Source organism: Theobroma umbraticum, unplaced genomic scaffold, assembly GCF_002168275.2.
Source record: "Theobroma umbraticum cultivar Fairchild unplaced genomic scaffold, ASM216827v3 scaffold_2.0, whole genome shotgun sequence".
NCBI lineage: Eukaryota > Viridiplantae > Streptophyta > Magnoliopsida > Malvales > Malvaceae > Theobroma > Theobroma umbraticum.
In genome coordinates, this window is record NW_018397277.1 from 617,876 (window position 1) to 638,948 (window position 21,073).

Here is a 21,073-nt window from a genome sequence, read left to right on the forward strand (position 1 = left end):
TAGAAGAGATTCCTCTGAATTATAGCAATTACATTTAGAAGCTAGCTGAAATCTTTTTGTTTTCATTCTCATCTCCACAAGAATCCAATTATGTAATAACCACCATAAAAAGAATGAAGTTGTGAGAGGAATACTTTTGAGCAAAATAAAATTAAACAAAGGATTTGTTGTTTGTCGTTGCCCAGTTCATTCCCATGAGCTCTTAGGGTGTAATTACCATTGAAAGTGGGTGCTCAATAGGTAATATCTTCACAAGATGTGTTAATAGGAATTTTTAGAATATCAACAATAACCTCATCTCGCAACACATTTTTCAATTTATCCACATCTCATTCACCATTATCAAAATAATAGCAAACTTGTGTTATTTATGAAATAAAAGTAGGGAAAAGGTTTACCAGTGGCATATTGCCCATCCAGCAATCATGCCAAAAAAATAATTTTCCTCTGCCAATCCACCACTTCATATGTTCTTCTGTAACCCGGCACCTAGTAAGCATTCATTTCCAAGTCTATGAATTATGAATTTTTAGATAAACACAACTGGGAATCCGACCAACGCAACATTTTGTTCTCATGAATTACGTCCATAAGCTGCTACAAGTCTGAAAGCGCCACCACAATTTAATAGTAAAGGTGAAACACATCCACTAGGCCGCTAATATCTAAACCACCTTTAAAAGATGGGAAAGTTAACTTATGCCATGAAGCCCAGCGAACCTGTTTAGCATCTGTTCAACCTCCCCACAAAAAATTATTAAATAATCTTTCAAAATTTTCAATGACACAGACAGGAGGGTTAAGAAGTTGAAGTAAATACATAAGTAAAGAAGATAATACACTCCTCAATAAAGTTATCCGGCCATCTGGGGAATGAATCTTATTCTCCCACCTTGTGATTCGATTTCGTCTCTTAGTTACAGGGTGATCAAATAATAGTACCTTTTTGTGACCTTTGTAGAGAGGAACTCCCAAGCATGTGATAGGGAGGCACTTATGAGTGAATCTTGTAGCTTGGGAGATGATCTGCCTTCTAGTGCTTGCTATATTCCAATGCGTTATGAAACAACTCTTTTGATGGTTAACACGTTGGCCAGAGACTTGTTCATACTTCTGCAAAACTAAAAGAATTTTCTGCAGGGCTTGTTTACTACCATTGGTAAATATAAGGACATAATCTACAAATGCTAGGTGGTTTACAGTTATTGGACAGCTAGGCATATAGTGAATGGAGGAGAATCTGTCACATGGAGCATTTAAACCTCTAGACAAATATTCAATTGCCAAAACAAATACTTGAGGAAAGATGGAATCACCCTAACGTAATCCTCATTCTGACTTAAAATAGCCCACTGGTCTGCCATTAATCAATAAAGAGAACCCACAATTCAAAATGCAAGGCTGAATCATATCTATCCACTGGTGGCTAAAACCTAATTGTTGCATCATTCTATAGAAGAAAATCTAGTGTATCTAATCATAGGCTTTCATCATGTCCGACTTTAAAGATACATTGCCACCTCTTGTTTTTTTATCAGTTTTCCCAATCAATTCTCGTGCCAACAAGATATTTTCACTAATAAGCCTGCCACTCACAAAGCCAATTTAATTGTCGGAAATAATTATAGGTAAGAGTTTAGCTAGACGATTAGCCAACACCGTAGTAACGATTTTATTTAAAATGTTACACAAACCAATTGGTCAAAATTCACTCCATTGTGATGCATTACTGCTTTTAGTCAATAAGACAAGAGTGGTTGATGTGACTCCGTTTAAAAATGCCGCACCCTGAAAAAAATCCACCACCGCATGAAAAAGATATTCAGCTAAAATATCCCGACACTACTGGTAAAAAAATGAAAAAAAAAACCATCCGGGCTAACTCCTCTATTTTTGTCAGTGTCAAACATTGCATCTCTTATCTCTTGCATAGTAGGCACTAAACATACGTTAACATTGTCAAAGTTAGAGACAATAGCAGGAATGAGAGAATCATCTAACCTGGTCATATCACATGCTTCCAACTTCATAAAGGAAGAAAAGTAATCAACTGCTGAGGCTTGTGTTAAATCCAGATCTTCAAACCAAGAACCATCTTGATTTTTTATTTTGAAAATGAAGTTCTGCCCTTCTTTTTCTGCATTCTCATGTGGAAAAATTTGGTATTTCTCTCCCTTTTAACTAGCCATTTAATACCAAATTTTTATTGCCAGAAAGCTTCCTCCACGTTTTGACAATAGTTCAGTTTTGCATAAGAATGATTCAAAATCTCCCTATTCTCCGTAGATTGCCATTGCTAAAATAAAAGCTCGCTAGTTTTAGCTTGCTTTTTCGCCTCTTTTAAGTTGCTGAAAATGTCATCAAATACTGTCTTATTCCACCATTTATGATTTTATTTCAACCTCAATTATTTACCCTAAAAAGCCTTCAAGCCTCGTGCCCTATATAGGAAGCTTCTAGTTTGTTTCCACATATTTTAAAAATGCATGATCTTGGACCCAAGCATGCAGGAACCTAAAGGATGAAGGACCTTGCTGAGATGATGTAGAACATGAAATTAGCAACGGACAATGATCCAACTCGTCCGTATTGAGATGTTACACTCTTGAGATGGAAAAAACTACTGCCCATTGATGGTTATATACCTCTATCCAACCTTTGGAATATATGGGTATTAGTCCATGTAAAAGGGTTGCCCTCAAACCCACCATCCATTAAACCATAGTCTAATAATGTTGTAGCAAAGTCTTTCATAGATCCATCATGCGGAGGTGCCCCATAAAGCAGTTCTTCCCTTTCCAAAATAACATTGAAATCTTCTCCCACTAGCCGAGGATCATTGATATCTTTAGACAATCTTCTCAATCAATCTTAAAGCATATTTCTCTCTAACCTGGTGCATTTAGCATAAACAAAAGAAGCTAAGAAGGGTAATGCCAGTCATAGCAAAGAAAACTGGACATGCAAGCATTGAAAATGATTTAATAAAAGCTCATAGGTTACATCATAAGCCTAGAAAAGCCATATTTTATTAGAGCTATTAGAGACAACTCTTTCAAATCCCAATTTCTTTATAAAAATTTCTCTTTTAATAGCATCCACCATTGGTTCCAAGACAATTAAAATCTTATTTTATGCATCAGCTACAATTCTTTAATTCTTCTTTGAATTATTTTACCTAAGATACCTCTCACATTCCATATTAAGGCATTAATCATGGGAATGTTTAGGTTGGTAAGCATGTAGAGATAGAATTAGTATCACTAATTCTATCTTTTTTCTCACTTTCTTCTGCCACATTCAAAGAGACAAGTATGTTGGGCACCATTGAAGCATCATTAGCAAATTTCCTTCGATGTAGAGTAGCAAGGTGGAGTTCTAGTACATTGCTATCTTGTTCTGCATGAGATGGAATAAAAATGTTTTCTTTATTGACAACACTCATATCCGGTTCCAGTTGCTCCATTGGGTTATTTTCATCACTGCTTTCAATCTCCTTATCAGTAGTAAAAGCACTAGGAACTGGGGCTCCTCATTTTCATCCTTTTGGAGGCTTGTGACATATAGTTGAGCTCACCACCTTTCACCATCAATTCAGTTGACACTTCTCCGTACTTTTCGTTTTTCTTTTTCATTTGTTTTCTAACCATGATGTTGTATGTATTGTCTACCACCCATTGGACATAATCATGATCTTCAATATTTTGAATACTACCAGAGACCTTATTCCCAGCCTTAGATCTTTCACTTGCTCTTGCATTTGTCAAACCTTGGGGGTTATCTATTGTCGTCCAATTTTTCTTCTCGAATGTCATTGTACTTTTACCTTTCAAAGCTTGCCGATCATTACTGCTAACACCACTGTTTACGTCCATCTTTACCCCGTTAAAAGCTTGCTCAGTTTTCTAGTTGTATTGTGGTTTTGAAAATTTTTTTATTGTTAGTTGGGCACTATTCATCCCTTCCGTTCTCTCCTGTTTTGCATTTTGAATCTGTCCTCCATCCCCCATTGCTCTGATCTTTGCAAATCTATTAGGGACCATCATCTACACATTTTCAGAATCATCCGAAATGATTTCGACCCCTTTAAAGTTCTTGGCATCGTTTTTACCAGGCTTATCCTCGTTTTGCCATTTTCGACTCGGTTTTAATGGCTTCACCCACATCATCTCGTTTCTTTTTTTTTCCTTAGATATCAGATCTCTTCCTCTTCATATCTCACCTATTCTTTCATTATTTTGAGTCCTAAAAGGATCATCTAAATGTTTTTGAACCCTTTGAGACTTCTATTTCATAGTACCCAGTTTTTCTTACTTATTCCTTATCACTAAACACGTTGAGAGACTATGCCCTTCATGGCAACAGTGGGAGCAATATATTAGGTCTACCTGTTGTTAAATAAAGAAGTGAACTAACTATACCTCTATAGAGTTTTTGGTCCACATCTTTTTCTTTTTCATCTTTATCAAGCTTTGTAAAAGGATGCATAGATGTTCAATTGACTTTACATTTATCACACCAATATTCTTAAGCATTTCCTTTGTTTATTTTGCTTGGTTGATGAATATCTCATCCTTACATTGCTTGATTTGTAGATTAAGGAAGAAATTTAATTCTCCCATCATAAGCATTTCAAACTCACCCCGCATTAGCAAAATTCTCACAAAATTTTTCATTAATAGCACCAAAGACTATATCATCCACATATATTTGAATAACAAATGAATCATTTTTACTTTTCTTTATAAACAGTGTAATATCCACACCCTTCCTAGAAAATCCTTTTTCAATAACAAATTTTGAAAACCTTTCATACCAAGCTCTAGGTGCTTACTTCAATTCATATAATGCTTTGTGCAATTTATAAACATAATCAATTTTACAAAAATCTTCAAAACTGGAGTTTGTTTTAGATATACTTTTTCTTAAATAAAACCATTTAAAAATGTAATTTTAACATTCATTTGGAGCAACTTGAGATTCATATAACATACATATGTAAGCAAGAGTCTAACTGCGTCTAATCTAGTTATGGGAGCAAAAGTTTTACTATAATCAATACCTTTCTCTTGATTATAGCCTTAAGCGACTAACCTAGCTTTGTTCCTTACTGCATCACTCAACTCATCAAATTTGTTCCTAAATACCCATTTAGTACCAATGGTAAGATGGTTGGTTGGCCTTGGAACTAAGGTATGAATATTGTTCTTTTCAAAATGGCCAAGTTTTTCTTGCGTGGCCATCATCCAACTTTTTTTCTTTTCAGTTTCCTTAAAATTCTTGGGGTTCCACTTGTGATATGTAGGCCAAAAACTCATAAGCTTCCTTTAGTCCTTTTCTAGTTTTGACATCTTTAGAGAGACTTCTTATTTTCTTGAGGATGATTTCTTACAAATTTCTAACTTTTAGGAAGAACATTGTGTTGCTCTTCAATTCTTTGCTAGTCCTCTAATGATGACTTTTCTTCATTTCTCTTCTTGGATTTGTTTTCATCATCTTCTTTGTTCTCAAAGTTCATCTTTTCCATTTTTTCTTCAATATCATTTGTTGCATCATCCTTATACACTACCTTTCGTGGTGTACCATTAGTCTAATAAAAAACAACATGAATAGATTCTTCTATAACTACGGTTCTTTTATTAAACAATCTATAAGCTTTAGAATTAATTGCATAACCTAAGAAAATAGCTTCATCACTCTTAGCATCAAACTTTCCCAAGGTGTGTTTTTCATTAATTAAAAAAATAATTTAGATCCAAAACTCTATAAATCTGAGATGTTTGGTTTTCTTCCTTTGTAAGGCTCATAAGGAGTTTTTCGAAATTATAGGCCTAGCAAACACTTTTAAAAAATAGGAGCTTGTATTTACAATTTCAACACAAAAGTATTTTGGCAAATTGTTTTCACAAGGCATTGCTCTTGTCATTTCCTTCAAAGTCTAATTTTTTCTTTCTATAACTCCATTATGTTGTTGAGTTCTTGGGGTTGAAAAATTATGATCAAAACCATTTTCCTTGCAAAATATTTCAAAATCTCAATTTTCAAATTCATCATTGTAGTCAGTTCTAATGTTAATAATGGAAACCTCTTTCTCATTTTGCACTTTCTTACAATATTTAACAAAAGCATGCAATGCATCATCTTTGTGAGTAAGGAAATGCAACCAAATATACCTAGAGTAATCATCAACAACAACAAAACTACATGACTTGCCACTCATGCTAATAACATCAATCGATCTAAACAAGTCAATGTGTAATAATTTAAGTGGTCTAGAAGTTGAAATCACTTTCTTTGATTTAAAGGCACTTTTTACTTGTTTTTCAAATTAACATGCATCATAAACTTTATCATTTTAAAAGGAAATCTTTGACAGTTCAATAACCAAATCTTTTTTTAAAATCTTTGAAAGGGTGTCCATGCTAGCATGTCTAATTTTCTATACCACAAACAACTATCACACATATCATTGGCCACAAGACAAGACTCATTTTGAATATTAATTTCATCGAGAAAAATCACATAAGCATTTTCAAATCTTATGCCAATGAATACAACTTTGTTAGTGTCAATGTCAATCACATGGCATATAGGATAATCAAAGCAAATTGTAAATCCTTTATCACAAGGTTGACTAATGCTTAACAAGTTATGCTTTAAACTTTCAACAAATAAAACATGCTTGATTATAGTTTGAGAAATGTTACAAATGGTTCCAATTCTTTGGTTGATACTTTTGGAGTTGTAACAAAAAAAGACACTTACCACTTTTTTTTCCATCAAGCTTGATTAACAAATTTTCATTTTTGGTCATGTGCCTTGAGCAGCTACTATCCAAATACCAAGGCAACTTCTCTTTGGTTGAGCTTTCAGACAATGTTCCTTTTGCTTTTGCACAACTTACAAAACAAACTTTTATTTCTTTTTCAAAGGTACTCACACTTTGATGGGTCCTTGGGGGTTAGTAAGCACATACGAACCTTTAGGCACCTAAACCATCTTGGTTTTATAGAGGTTACTACCCTTATGATAACAATTATAAGAGAGATGACTTTTCTTGCCCCAAGCAAAACAATGGAATGAAAAGGCATCATTTTTCTTTCTAAAAATAGCATTTCTTTTTGGGTTTTTTTTTCTTTTTTAATTTCAGTTTTGATAGCAACATTCTCATCCAATGCCTTTTGCAAGGCCTCATTTTTACTCTCTAGTTCCAACTTTAAAGATTCAAAATTTGTTTTGGAATGCTCCAACTCAATTTGAAAAATATTTCTTTGATCAACAGTAGATTTGAAATCACATTTAAACTTTTCTAATTCATCATTTAAAGCCAAAGCTTTTTTCTTTTTCAAAACCTTTTACTTTAAAGTTAATTTCTCAAATTCAACATATAAATAATCATACTTATGTTGAAATTCGTAATATGAAATTTGAGATAAATCAAAAATTACCTTAGTTTCTTCATTTTTGGCCATCAAACAAAGGTTGGCTCTTATTTTTATATCTTCCTTAGTTTGCTTTTTTTTTCCTTTTCATCTTCTTCCTTCATCTTTTGCTCATATGTGAGGAGTGAGCCACATATCTCATCTAGAGTGATGACATTAAGATATTTAGCTTCTTTAATTACTATCACCTTTGGCTTTCAACTTTTTAGTAGGCTTCTAATAAGTCTTTTTGCAAGCTCATGTTCAGGTATGACCTTTTTGTTTTTTTTTCTATATAGTAGTCTTTTTTTTAATTGGTTAGCTTTTCCCTAAATTGGTTGAGGCTTTTCTTCCTTTAACTGTAATCGATTAAAATTAACTTTAATTAATTAAAAAATCTTTAAATTTTAAACTTTTCATTTTGGCTCTCTTCAATGGTCAACCTTTTTTCAAATTTGATTTTGGAGCTTAAAGGTGCTATGGTCTTGTGTTCTAACTGATTAACCCTGTACCTTAATCGATTAGCACACCTTTGTCTTTAGTTTCCAACACCTACATAATCAATTAAGCCCTATGCTAACTGATTAAGGTTTTCTATCTTGCTTTTGTATAGCATCTAGTTTTCCTTAATTGATTAAAACTCTATGTTAATCAGTTAACAATGTGCTGTCTTCATTAAGTCTTTTCTTCTTTACTTTTTTAATTGACTAACCAATCTTGTAATTGCACAAGCTTTTTGACTTGCTTTCAAACAATAAATATATTAAGGGGTTTCAAACTTTGTCTTGCACGTTTAAATAATGTAATTAGATATCAATGAATGGGAATGTTTTGTTATCATAAAAAATAGATGGAGTTAATAGATGGTCGACCTTGACAAATGTGATTTTTAAACAAGAGGTTAATAGGGTCATGGAGGCAATGACTACTTGTATGAATGACATTCAACAATGAGTAGAGGGGTGACCACTTATGCATGCCTTTCATAGTTCTATGTGTAACACCCATGATTTTTTATATGGCCTAAATGTGACGTTGGTCAAGTGATTTGATGAGTAAACTTGAAAACTTGATGCATATACTTGTGGAGCTTGCATATGAGCTATTATGGTTTATAGAGAAAGACTTGAATTTTAGTGTGCATTGAAAATTCTAACAGTACGATGTAATAGCTAAGCTAATTGATGAGCTAAATTGAACTTTGGTGAATATGACTATACTTATAGGTGTATGACTATGAATATTTGTATAAAGGAGAGTTTTCAATGGAACTGTATATATGTTTGGCACTTTGACCCTTAAATACGACATTAAGGCAAATATCAATACAAATGATGAATTAATCCTATAGCTTGAGGATATTATTTAATTTGATGTATATTTGAGAATATATGTATTAGGATTTGAATTATGAGTTATTTAAGAAATGAGATTAATAGAGAATGGATTTAGGGTGTTAAGTTGGATTTTTGGAAGTTTTGGAAGACTTGAAATTACCTATAAAGGAAAATGTTTCAACACATCCCCTCATTTATCGATACATTATTGGGAGGAAAAATAATATAAGGTATTCTAGAGGAATTTTATTGATACATTTGAGGATGTATTGATAGATTTGATAAAAGGTGAATATGTATCAATAAATTATCTAATGGATCGATACATTAAAAGCACGGAGCATATGGGATCATTTTGCCTAAAATGTATCGATACTTTGCCTCAATGTATTGATACATTTATTCAAAATTAGGGTAGGTGTATCAATCCATCATAGAGGAAAGGCAAAAATAAAGAGGGGGTTTTGGGCATTCCACTCATTTTAAAATAAAATCCATTTTTCTCTCTTTCTCTCTTTACCCTATACGAAACCTGAAGACCCCAAATGGCATTTGGAGCTTATTTGAGCTAAATTGAAGCTTGAGAAATAATCCGGAGGTAAGATTATGCCTTTTTACCTATTGATTTTCGATTTACTCCATTAATAACCTTGGATTCAAATATTTTTAGATTTGGTCAAACTATCTCCCATTGAGTTTATTGGACATTTGAAGCCTAGATTTAGGTAACCTAGCTTTTAAGGTAAGGATTTAGGTCATTATTGAAGGATTTGAGCTTGTCTATGGAATTGGATTATTTTTCAAAAGCTGGATATATTCAAAAGCTAGGAAATAATTATGATTTTGATGTGCATGTGTCTGAGGGAAAAGTTGAGCTATTTTACTTATGGGTGAGTTAGAAGACGGTTGGAGGCTGAGAATTAGAGCTTGGCTAAGGATACACTTCCGATTGTCAATGTGAGTGGGATTTAATTAAATGCATGTGATGCATCTCGCATAATGTATGCACTAACATGGTACTTAAATGTTGTGTGTATGCCTAGCTGAGAATACCTAGGGTAATGAAATTGATATGTATATATGTGTGTGTGTGTGTGTATGTGTGAATATGTATGTTTGCTCAAGCATGTGTGCCTAGGCTAGAGAATGAATATGATTGTGTGCCTAGATGAGGATGCCCAGGCTAATTAGTCATCCAAGATAAGAAATTTGTGTTTGTGTGATTTGTGGTGAGCCATTAGGTGGCACTGTTTTGGAACCCATGGTATGTAGGATCTACATCAAGAGGCCTACATATGGTGCGATATGAATTATGTGTTGAGGACTGTGCCAAATTATGATGAGTGGACTACCTAGTTAGACATATGGGCACAATGTGTACTTGGGATAATGGCACAACGATCGAGGTGATATTAAGAATGAGAGGTTGAAGGGCCATGATTGCTGATGGATATGATCTATGCATGAATGCCCATGTATTTGTGAATGATTTGAGGATATGCATAAGGTGTTAAGCCTTGATTGATAAGATTGAATATGATGGATACCTATGTGGGGTTAAGAGCATAAGGGTGTATAGATTGATTATGTTTCGTTTGATCAGGCCTTAGAGATTGGAAGACACTTAAAGTTATACTGAGTTAAGCAATGATTGAAGCTCTTTGAATTTGAATATGATTTGATGTGGACATATGAAATGTCATAGGTATGATGGCCTAATTTGTAGATATGTATTTTGTCCAAAGGATAAATTTTGGACGTTGATTTGATTTTAGGTTGAGTGGAGTGCCATGCCCTATGACTATGTGTGTGCCTATAGGGGTGGTGGTAAGTAAGGATGGTGGCACTAATTTAGATTGTGATTCCCACCTACAATGCTTTGATGCCACCCATCTGAGAGTACTTCGAGTGATGATAACGCCAGGAGATTACTCCGATTGATGACTATGACTTTTCCATTTGTTGCTCTAGCATTGCGTGTAATTTGTTCTTTTCCCATTACTTTGGCATGCTTGTGATCTATTTCTCCACCCAGTGGCTTTACCTTGTGTTTGATTTGTTTTTCCATTGGTTGGCCATAATGAGTGATTTGATGTTATCCATGGCAGAACCACTCATTTGATTTTGTTTGACTATGTCGACATGCATCGGACATGCATCAGGCTTGGCATGATCTGATTTGAACATGAATATTTGGTTATTAATTGTTAATGATATTTGATGAAAAGCTTGAGATAAGCCAATTACATGTAAATGAGATTTGAGGTTGTGCTGGTTAGTAAGGTGTGCTTATGAAGCCTAGTTTAATGATGACGGCTTTAAAAATAGGCCTTGAATTGATATGATTTGATGTGAGGACATGGAATTTGGGAATTTGTGGTTATGATACGCCATTGAGATGTGATTAAGCAAGACTTGATATAATGAGTTGTGCATGCAGGATATTAAGATGATCTTCACACGTTTGAATTGGAGATGTTTGTATATGAAAGTTTTAAGGCTAAGTAGGCCTAAATGTATTTTATATGTAAATTATTACACTGTGATAGCATCTTCTCATTGAGTATTATATGACTCACCCCTCTGTTGTACCATGTGTAGATAAGAGAAGCATTGAGGTTACGTGGCAAGTGTCGTTGATTGGACAGACACATAATTGGCATCAGGTAGGTCTCCCTTCCAACATGTCACTCTATTGAGTTTGTGCAGGCCTTTTGCCTTCAAGTTTGATTAGTTTGCAAAGTATGCTAGGCACGATGTGCTATTTGTATGGGTATAAGGGTTGTATGATACGAACCCATTATGATGATGAATGTAAGGCCTTATGAATGTTTGTATGGATTATGAGCCAAGGATGATGTAATATATTTGAATTTTATTACAAATATTTGACCATAAATTCCCTTGGCTATGTGTTGTGTGGTTTGAACTCTGAGGCTTGCTCAAGTTTTGTTGGCTTTGCCTACTTGGCTCGTTCATTGGTCACAGACCCCTGGGTTTGGGTCATGATATCAAGGTCAGGATGACTACTAATAATTAGATTTTACTCGAGGGTGGTTTATCGAGGTTTCACTACTCGATTTCTTTAAGTTGAAACCATCATCATTTTCTACTTCTGATGCCATGGAGAATCCTTAGAACTTTTTGGATGATATGGAGAAGATTTGTAGTACTTTGGGATGTTCTAGTGTCTAAGTAGTGGAGTTAGCTGACTTTAAGTTGAAAGATGTGGCACTTATGTGGTATGAGTCTCTGCATAGGGATAGGCCAACTAGTGTCGACCCTTTGACATGGGAGGACTTTGGTATAATTTTTCTTCACCAATTTCTTCTAGATAATGCATGAGCACCAAGGTGCGCAAGTTTGAGGCATTGGTATAGATGCTTGGCATGATTGTATTTGAGTACAACATCTAGTTTACACAACTATCCTAGTATGCATTATACACTGTCTCGACTAAAGGCATGACAACTATTAAACCATTTGTGGATGGTTTGGTTGAGCCAGTATTTAGGGCTATAGCATCACAAACATTCGGTACCTATGCTTCAGTAGTTGATTGTGCTTAGAGGATTAAGATGATGAGTATAAGGATTTAAGCAACTTGAGATAGAGCTAAAAGGATTAGAACTTAGGGCCATCAAGATGTTAATACTGGAAGAGGATCATTAGTCAGAGGCTACCAAGGCTAGCATAAAGCTTTTTAGCCACATAGTTCCTAACAGAGGAGTGGTTTTGTCAGTTTAGGTTCTCATCATGAAAAGAGGACATTTGTTGTGCCTAAATATCAAACCTTAGGGGCCCATAGTGGAATAAGGTTATGATAAAGGACAAATATCTTATTCCATGAATTATGATTTGTTTGATCGGTTAAATGGAGCTTGGTGTTTCTCAAAGATTGATCTTCGCTTAGGTTACTGTGAACTTAGGATTAGGTAAAAAGACATTCCTAAGACTACATTTCAGACTAGATACGAATATTATGAGTTCTTGGTGAAGTCTTTTAGGCTTATGTACACTCCAACAACCTTTATGGATATAATGAATTGGGTGTTCAAACCATACTTGGATAGATTTATTGTGCTATTCATTAATGATATTTTGGTGTATTTAAGAAGTAAGGAGGAACATAAGCAACATCTAAGGATTGTGCTCTAAGTGTTGAAAGAGCACTAGTTGTGCACCAAGTTCTCCAAGCATGAATTTTTGGCTTGATAGTGTTAGCTTCTTAGGTTAAATGGTTTCTAAGGATGGAGTTAAGGTAGATGCAAAGAAGATTGAGGTAGTGGAGAAATGGTCTAGGCCACCCTTGGTGATAGAGATTCATAGATTTTTCGGATTGGTGGGATATTATTGAACATTTGTTAAGGACTTTCCCAAACTTGCCCCATTTATCACTAGATTGACTTAGAAGAACATGAAGTTGCATTGATTTGAGGCATGTGAGGAGAGCTTTGGAAAGCTGAAGGTTTGTTTTACTTTAGCTCTGATACTTAGCCTACTGTAGGGTGTGGGTGAATATACAGTGTATTGTGATGCCTCATTGCTAGTTAAATTCTATCTATGCAAGTACATGTATTGACCAGATAGTATATTAGTAAGTAGAGTGTTGATGCCTTATAGAGTTGTTATAAAAATTTACTAAGTGCTAAAATTAAAACAATTTAGTTTTATCCAAACAATTAAAATTTGAATAACTAATTAATCAAATAAAACTAAACTAATTAACATTAAAAAAATCTAAACAAAAATATAATGGAATAAAAATCAACTTGGAAAAGTCTGGGATTACAATATCCCTTACACTTTATCTAAATCTTACCACTCTTTCTTAGCTTAATCCAATGGGTTAAATTGCGAACGTAGAGTCCTCAATTATTTATAATGCTTTCCTGAGTCTCTTATAAAAATATTTACTTGAATCAAAACACTATATTCTTATATGAATTGAAATTAAAATAGACACATTAAGTTTAGGCTTTACTATTGACTACATATTGTAGATAAGTATATTCCTATCCTATACAAAATCAATTTATTCATTCAATCAAATAAATAAGGTCATATGCTATTTCAATTTTAGCCTACACTAACTCCCTTTCCTAAGTTATGTTTAGGTTTCTAACTCAATTTAAGTAGTGATCAGGCAATTAAAAAGCATAAAGAACAAATTGGAATAAACAATTCTATCCCATTGAAAATAAGCTAGAAAGAAATTTAAAATTTAAACTACATGTGAGTTCAATTGCAATCCTAGAAAAAGGAATTTAGCAACTCATAATTGCAAAAATAAATAAAAACATATGAACTTTATCTATCAAGAGTAACAAAAGTAATAAAAGCTAAGGAAGAAGAAAGTAAACAAATTTTTACAATCTTCATATTCAATCTTTAGCCTCAACCTTTAGCTTCTTGAATCTCTCTTAGGATTTTATCCTTAACGTGTGTAGCTAACTTCCTCTTAAGCTAACTATTTATAACCTAACTTTACTTAATTCTACATAAATTAAATTATTTTAGTCTAAAAACTCTTAATATGGGGTTCCAATAAGTATAGGGCCCAATAGGGACTTAGTCATCTATAGCCTACTCTTTTCTACATTGTTTCTTCAATTTTTCTAGCTCAATGCCATGGCATACCCCATCTAAGCTCGCGGTGCTCCATTGATCTCATGTCTTCTATTTGTCAACTGTTGCACTCTATTAAATTCCAATGTAATTTACTCTATTGTCAATGTAAAACTAGGCAAAGTGAGCTACATGAAAGTTGTAGCTCTATCTCTTACATTTCCAATGTTTTAAGAATTGCATCATAGGGCCTGAACTCCTTGAACACCTTTCTTCAACCAATTAAGCTTTATTCTTCCACAATCCAACAAAATCATAAAAACTAATAAATAAACTTAAAATTAAATTAACTTAATAAAAATAAATTGAATAGAAAAATAATAAAAAATAACTAGATTATAACCTAAATTCAAGAACTTAGCTAACTTTTAAGAACTATTTGAGATAAAAATAATTCTATTTTATAGAATTATCACACCCCCAAACAAAAAATTTTGCTAGTTCTAGAGCAAAAGAAAAGAAAATAAAGAAAATAAAAAACCTTAATAAAATGCTTTTCAAGAGAAAAAAAGTCACCAAGTTATGATTTCCTAATTTTTTCCTCAAAAATTATCTCATAATTCCAATTTAAGGTAAAGTACAGATAATGTTCAAATTCATGCATCAATTCAAATGAAATCTCACTTTCGAATGGACTTCTTATGTGTGTGAATAATCTCTTACAAAGAATATTATGCAATTCAAATTGGTTTATACTAAGTCCAAGCAAAGATTACTATTAGGATCCCATAAGTTTGCCTTCCATGTCTCTCTCGACGAATGTAGACTAACACTTATTCAAGGATCAATAGGTCTTTATTAGGCTTGTAATGTAACGTTAGGGTCAAGGTATGATAAAAGATATATTTAGGCTCAAATTCACCCTGAGCACTTAATCAATTTAGGACCTATAAAGAACTCAAATTATTTTTTTTTCTAGCACCCCTAAACTTGAAGTAAACCTTCCTTTGTGCAACATACTTTATTTCTTTTTTTTTCCTTTTCTTTTACACCCCAAACTTATTTTTGACAATTATGAACAAGGGGTAAATTTCTAGCACCTCTCACCATTTCACCTTCTTTTTTTTTTTTTTTTACAATCTACCTTTCTCCCTCAATTTAAGTTTAAGCTCAAGATATTTCCTAGAAAAATCAAAATATTTAAAGTTGAAAGGTTCAAAATTGGATATAAGTAAAAAAGCTTAGGCTAATATGTGGTTGCAAAGTAAAAGAAAAATAGGCTAACAAAGAGTTGCTAGGGATATATATATATATATATATATATATTAAGGTAGGCTGGAAAAGTCTCAAATGGTCGAAATATGGCCTAAATCATCTTCTATCCTAAGTATTATCCAAGATTTTGCCTTAAGAGAGAATCGAACAAATTCTAGAATCCTTAAGTTTACTATAGTTTTATTAACATAAACTATTTCTAAATCACATGATAATTCTAAGTAAAAAATGTAATGCTCAAATTATCAGAAGGCACATTCTACAATGAAGCTATCACAAGAATATCAACACAATTTAAATCATACCAATATTCTCTCAAAAGTTAAAATCATGAAATAATCAAAATATCATCCTAGGATAGTGAAAACCATAAACAAAGTATCAACTTCTATCCACTTTTTACATTTTTAATTGTAAAAGCTAAATAAACATGCAAAATAATGAAAGAAAGATAAGCAAATAAAGATAAATAAAGAACAACAACTTAAAAATAAATAAAGACACCCCATAAACTTAAAACTAAACATTGTCCCTGATGTTTAAAGAAAAACAACAATAAAACTAAAAATAAGAAAAAGGAAAATGAAAACTCCCCTTTCAAAGCTGCTACATCAGTAAAATGGTTTAGGTATCCTCCTTTTCCTCATCATTAGCTTCAACAACAATGGTGGATCATTAGGCAACATAGGGAAAGTGTCCATATTCATGTTCATATGTTTTGCATATGCTCTCATCATTTGCTCAATTGCATTAAAGCACTATGAGTGATGGGCCATGTGAGTCTCAACTCTCTCCATCCTTCGAGCCATGGACAAAACCTGAGGACATGATGCTTGGCATCTTGTAGTTGATGAATGACCTCTAACAGTTGAGGACACTTGTTGCATAAAATTTCCCATTATTCCATCATTAATTAGGCCCTTAGGATAAAGAAACTCTTCCTTAGAACCATATTGGGGAAAGTATCGATACTTTTCCCCCTAGGTGCTCTTTGCTTCAAATTTATCAATACATTTGGACAATGTATTGATATATGTTCATTTTTGGCCAAATCTATTGATACATTCTCCAATGTATTGATAGAATATTCTTCCGCAAGCCTTTGTGTTTCATCCTGCCAAGAATGTATCGATACATTGGTGTATGTATCGACACTTTCACCCCTGTAGGTCATTCCAAGCTTCCAAAACTTCCAAAAATTCAAGTTGAACAACCCATACATATATAAATCCACAAACACAACATCAAGCTTAGATCAAAACCTCAAATTATGGGATTCATCACATATTTCCTTAACTTTGACTAAGTCTCAATATGTACACTCTTAAACACTGGGCATACATATCTTATCATCAAAGTCCTTAAGACTCCACGTATTTCATAAATCATTCTTAACTTACATAAAACATTAAGGGTGTTACACCCAACATGTTGGTAATAAATATAAATTAATCTAATTACTTATATATATAGATCTTGGGCGGTATCCAGCAATAAATCATGACCACCCAAATGTTAGGAAAGTCAATATAGTTTGACTAGCCTTTCATTATACAGTATCATAGTGTAATTTGATCCTTTCATCAAATATCCTAAATATGTCATGAAGCATGGCATGGTGTCTATTAGTGACATCCCATATTAGTCTTAAAGCTTTATATTGACCTATCAAGATCACCTTGGCTAAGGACTTTGTCAATATAAGTTAGGAACAAACGAGATATATCTCTTTGAAATCACTTGAGGTAATTTATTCTCTTTAGACTACTCATTCATCTTTGCATGCTTCATGCCATACCCAAAAGCGCCCTATTTAGGCATTTGGTCATCTCTAGACCCGTAAGGCTGAATTCAAAGCTTGACAATTCACTTACAATATGACTTGGCATCATTAGTCAAAGGATTACTTACATTATTGACACATGAGAGTATTTCTCTAGGCACTTGAGTGAAATACCTAATGGAACTCTCACAGTGGGTCATGTTCAGCGAACTTGTTGCTTAACAAGCACCCACATATTATCCCTGTGTATTTCACATACTTTAACCTATGAGATCAATTACTTTCTTTCAAAGTAAGGAGGCTTAGCATGTACCAGTCTTTGAGCATTGTCAATGCCCTTATTCTTGGTAATATAATGACCAAGAACATATTTAAGAACAAGGTTTTGATACATAAGAATCTCATAATTATAACCCCTATAATTTCTTTACGAGGCCATTATATTCCAGGGACTTTTTCTACATAAGTCTCTCATAAGCCTTTATAAATAAACTCATGGATAAAGAAATACCTTATACGTTGTATAAAATATCCATAATATATAGCATGAAATATGACTAATTAATGCAATGTTTTAGAAGCACAAAATCAATTGGCTTGCATGGCTTACACTAACAATTGTTACCCTATGAGTAGTTAGGATGGTTGTTCCACCCTAGGTTGTAGGTATTGGAGTAAGGATTGTTTTGAAGTTTGTTCCCCAGAAACTAAATTAGTTCTATGTTGCTTAGACACTGATTGCTTGCATGTTTATCTCCACAATACCCACAAACTACAAAAGGACTTTGAAAGGAGTTAACACCAGAAGATTCAAGTTTCTTAGTTAGAACTATTACCTAAGTTGATAATGGAGTGAAGGCATCCACAACATGAACCCCAATGACTTTCCTATGCATTGATCGTTTTGCTGGCCACTTATAGTTGTTTGAAGCCATCTCGTCCAACAGATTATATTCCATGTCAATTGACTTAGCCATTAAAGCTCCTCTTGTAACAACATCAATGGTGGTTCCAACATGACAACTCAATCCATTGTAAAATGTCTGCACTTGTAGCCACTTTGGAAGACCATGATAAGGGCACTGCCTAAGCAAAATCCTTGTTTCTTTCTTAGGCCTCATGCAATGATCCAGAATCTAACTACATGAACGATGTGATATCATTCCTCATTTTCGTTGTCTTGGTCGAAGGAAAAAACTTAGCAAGGAACTTTTAAGCAAGATCATCCCAAGTTGTTATGGATTTTGTAGGGGGTGCATTCAGACACACTTTAGCTTTTTCCCTCAATGAAAAAGGAAAAAGCCTTAAACAAATTGCATCATTTATGACACCATCTTGTTTCAAGTTATCATATATCTCCAAGAAGTTTGAAATATGGGCATTTGGATCATCATTTGGAAGGCCAACAAATTGAACTGAAGTTCAAATCATGTTGATGATAGTCAGCTTCGTCTCAAAATTGTTGGCTTGAATAGCTAGCCCTCGATTACTTAATGGAATCCTTTGCACCAACGGAACAATATAATCCCTTAAGCAACGATTGTCAACTACTACTCGCTCTTGAATTTGTTGCTCACCCTATCAATTGGCCATTGTATTTGTTTGAGCAAAACCTTATTGATTTTCTCATCAAAGTATTTGGAATGTTCTCTTAATCTCTAGATCACATGGTATAATCTCCAAGCTTTTTGCTCATCTCACATAATGATGGAACGAATTTGAAAAAGTAAAAAGAAAAATTTAAAGTAAGACTAATTTGTTGAATTTAATATAGGCAAAATAAACAGGAAAACAAATCCCTAGCAACGGCACCAAAAACTTGTTATGGATTTTTCGCACACAAGTATATGTATCAAGCAAGTAATATGGACAATAAGTTCAAAATCATATCCCATATGGATTTGTTCCTAAATCTTCACTAAGTACTAAAATTATGACAAGCTAATCTTATTCAAGTAACTTGATGTTTTAGAAATTTAATTAAAGCTAAATTAAAGCAAACACTAAATTAATTAACAAAAGCTAAATATTCAATTGAGAAAGGCAATAGATTAAAACCAAGGATTATGGATTCATTCAACACTTCATCTGAGACCAACTTCTCTTATTTTTTACATTCATGGGTGATTTTACTAACATAGAATATAAAGTAATGTATAAATCTACATCGACATACTTGCACAAATGCCTAACTTAATTGGGTGACTATATGTCAATAATACTCAATTAAATAAGGTTCATTAACTAGTGTTCTAATTTAACTATGTATGGCATTCGGCGTATCTCTACCCTAATCATAAATTAGATCATCTTACTAACGTGAACATACACTATTCAAATCTTGATCCAATCTAAAATCTTTCAGTCAAGTCTCAATTAGATTCACAAATTAGTAAATCATTGATCAGACAATTAAAAGAATTAAAAACAGATTTGAATAAGTAAAACTATACCCATTCACAACAAATGAAAGATAAAATATTGAAACTACATGTTGAAATCCACCACAATCCCAAAAAAGAAAATTAATTCATAATATCTAAACAAAACATCATTTAAAGGAACTTAGCCATTAATCCAAGTGAAAGATAATGAGAAAAACACAAAATAGTGAAAGAAACTTTCGATCGTGATTCTTTTTTGCAATTTCTCTTACTTTCTTGCTTTGTTGTTGGCTCCCTTTCTTCAGAATAGTTGCTTGCCATCCTTCTCTTAAAAACCTTTAAAAAAGGCCCCTTAAATACACTCCACAAGGCTTAACTTCCATAATCCTATAAGGATTTTATTTGTGGAATACTTTTTGAGTGCCACGGCTTTCAATAGTGAAGGCCATAGCTTTCACTATCTTGCCTTATTTTTTATTGCTTGCTAATTTATCAAGACAATTTGCTTTAAAACTTTTATCAAATTAGAAAAACATCATGCAAGTGCACATGATCAATAAGTAATATAGTATTTAGTGAGTTATTGTCTCCATAGGGAATTTCATCCAAATCGTTGCTAATTACTAAAATTGGACAATCTAATCTTATCCAAGGAAATCTAGCCTGGAAATTAATTGAAAATGAAAATTAAAGTAGCAAGCCTAAACTAGTAAACTAAGCTAAAAAAATTGCAAGTAAATTCAGTTGGACAATAGTGGGGAAGTATCTAGGATTATAGTTTCAATTAATGCCTCATTTGGACTTGAGATTGACTAATTACCTACTTTTATGGAAAACTCATGTTAGCCTAAGATCCTTAAGCATGTACAATTCTCTGTCGAGATATCTTACAATGGCTTAATTTAATTTAATTCTTTATATGTCTATAGCTAATAAATTAAGTAAAGTTCCTTAAGCATAGGTCCTATAAATAGACTATATATGGTTAAAAGATCTATGTCTACCCTATTAAAAAATCACCTAATTAATTCCTAATTGCAATGATCATATATTACCCAAACGATGGTCTTTTTAGACTAACTTTGTCAAGCATTATCAAAAAGTCCATACACATCTTATTGGTGATTAGTCAATAAAATGGAAAACAAGTGTAGATTTGAATAAACACTAAATATTCCATAAAACAAGTAATAGTCAATCAAAACTATACATTAATATCTACCATAATCCTAGAAATGGTAGTTTAGTATAACAATTCAACAGCCCAGAACAAAATTTCAGCAGAACTAAGCATTTATACAATGA